This window comes from Echinops telfairi, unplaced genomic scaffold (assembly GCF_000313985.2).
Source record: "Echinops telfairi isolate 266 unplaced genomic scaffold, ASM31398v2 ScPeMD7_31;HRSCAF=116, whole genome shotgun sequence".
Classification (NCBI taxonomy): domain Eukaryota; kingdom Metazoa; phylum Chordata; class Mammalia; order Afrosoricida; family Tenrecidae; genus Echinops; species Echinops telfairi.
Genome location: NW_022103928.1, coordinates 4,189,420 through 4,192,475, shown reverse-complemented (window position 1 = coordinate 4,192,475; position 3,056 = coordinate 4,189,420).

Here is a 3,056-nt window from a genome sequence, read left to right as displayed (position 1 = left end):
GCAATGATGCTGAATGCAGGAAGATCACAGGCCAGTGGGTGGGAAGTCTTGTAGATCCAGTGGCGTTGTAAGCATCTCAGCCTTGGCAGGGGTCTCCAGATGGCTTCTCCAGGTCCAGGGCTGCATCAGGGTAGCTCCATGTGGCTTCTCCTCAGGGATGCCTCAAAGGGAGTCAGCCTTGTCAGTAGAGAGTCTCTAAGCAAGTGAGCTGAGAGAGTGTGTCTCCTGCCTCCCAGGAGGAAAAACAGCAGTTCCCAGAATTCTCAGGAGAAGACCATGCCCACACAGAGGTCTCCTCGGCTATCTCTGGATTGACAGGCTAGACTCTACCCCTATACTCTTAATCCTCAAATTGACACCAGATAATGTGACTACCACAGTAACCAACATCAGGATTCAAAGGCATCAATTCTCATCCACCCTGCCTTTTCACTGTTGAGATTTCACATGCATTTAAAGCAATTGGAAAGTCCATGGCTTGGGTTATGAACACCTTAGTCCTCAAAGTTCTCTCTTTGTTCTATAACACATTAAAGATGTCAATTGCAGAAGATTTGCCCAAGACAATGCATCATTTGATTTCTTGAATGCTACTTACATGTATGAGCATTGTCTGTGAATCCAGGTAAAATTAAATCCTCAACAACTTTTTCTCTATTTATCATGATGTTTCTTATTGGTCAATGTGAGGATTTTTGCTCTCTTTACCTTGAGCTGTAAGGCTGTATTCTTTGATTGCCATCAATAATTGCTTCAAGTACTCTTGAGTGCAGCATGGACATTTTCTTTCAACACCATCAGTGCTTGATCATATGCTAAGTGTTGAAGTGATGGGATACTAACCAATTCTTTATGGTACAGTGATTCTGCATATTCCTGTATTTTTCTTTCAATGCTACCTGAATCTTTCACAAGATCCTGCCTGGAGAGAATGGGAGAACAAGGTGGAACAAAACTCAATATAGAAGATCCCAGATTTACAGGTCAGATAGAGACTGGTGGGTCCCCAAGTCTCCCTTCAGTCACTCTTCAGCTCTGTAACTAACTCGACCCTGTGTCTCAATTTTAGTCAAAATATGAACATATCTGTAAGGGGAACAGTGGCATAGTGGTTATTTGTTGGGCTGCTAACCACAAGGTCAGCAGTTTGAAACCACCAGACACTTCTCAGGAGAAAGATGGACTTTCTACTCCCATAAAGAGTCAGTCTCAGAAACCACAAGGACATTTCTACTCTGCCCTGTAGGGGCACTTTGAATCAGAGGGTACTTGATGCAGTGAGAGAGTTTAAAAGGAAAACAATGTCACTAGTGAGGTACATATAATCTTAGAATAATTAACCATTTGAAACCAAAAGGACAGAAATTTCCCAAGGAACATTAAACACAGAGCAATGGAAACAGGAAACACAGGGTGGAGGTGGAATAGTTTTGGTATATTGAGAGGATTGTAGTGAATGAGGTGAAAGGAAATGTATATTCATTAATGCATGTATGACTAATGACTTGCCCTAAATCTTCACCAATTCACAATAAAATTAACAAGTTATAAAATAAGAGTTAAATTTCATTCTCTTCTGACATCCATTTTGTTCTTTCTTTCCTTTCTGTCTTTTTATTGACCCTTTCTTTTCTTCAAGAACCCCTGGTATTGCTGTGGGTTAGATGTTAAACTGCAGGGTTTGATTGACAGCCACCCCTGAATGATTGATACTCACCAGTCACTGCATACAAGAAAGGCGAGGCTCTCTGGCCTGTAAAAATTTATGGCCTCAGAAAACTTATATAGTCAGTGAGTCTGAAATTGATTGCAGTTGGTTTGGATTTTTATTTCTTCGTGCATATTTTTTATTTCATCCCACAATATGTGGTCATTAGTAAGATGATTTATACTCAAGGTAGTATTATGACTCTTGTGGCCTTAATTGAATTTTCTTCAGCTTCAACTTGAACTTTTATGTGAGCAATTAATGGTCTGTTCTACAGTTAGCACCTGGCCTTATTTTGACTGATTATATTGAGCTTCTCCAGTTTTACTTCCTGCAGATGTAGTCAAGCTGATTCCTGAGTATTCCATCTGGCAATGTTCCTGTGTATAGCCAGTTTGTTGAAAAAAGGGTATTTACAATGAAGAAATTCTTGGTGTTGCAAAATTCTAACAAGAGATCTCCAGTATAATTTACATCAACCAAGACCATATTTCTCAAGTGTCCTTATTTTTTTTCTCATTTCATATTCCAATTATCACTAATTATCCAAGCATTTTAATTACATGTCTCTTCAATTTCAGATTGAAGAAGTTGGTGGAATTACTCAATTTCTTCATCATTGGCCTTAGTAGTTGGTACATAAATTTAAATAATAGTTATATTTACTAGTTTTCCTTGTAGATTTATACCTCCTACCTACCACATATGGCATTGCACTTCTAGATAGATCTTGAAATGGTCTTTTTGATGTGACATAATTCTTCTTAAATTTGTCATCCAAATGGCCAATAAACCTATGAAAAAATGTTTCTGATTATTAGCCATAAGAGAAATGAAAATTAAAACAACTATGAGATACCACCTAACACCCTCAAAGATAGCCCAATTAAAAAAAAAAGCAACAAGTGTTGGAGGGGCTGTGGTGAGATAGAAACTCTCATCCACTGCTCGTGTACCTGGAGGTATGTACAGCCACTATGGAATTTGATTTGGCGATATATAAAACATGGAAATTGAGCTACCATATGACCCAGCAATCCCCCTACTGGGCATATACCCAGAAGAGGCAAGAAAAAAACCATGGCAAGACATCTGTGCTCCAATGTTCATCACAGCACAGTTCACGATTGCAAGGAGTTGGAAACAACCCAAATTTCCATCAACTGATGAGTGGATTAAAAAACTGTGGTACATACATACAATGGAGTACTACACATCACTAAAAAGCAATGATGGATGCATGAATCACGTGGCTGCATGGGAAGAACTGGAGGAAATTATGCTAAGCGAAGTAAGCCAAACACAAAAGGACAAGTACAACATGAGTCCACTGCGGTAAGCTTAAAAG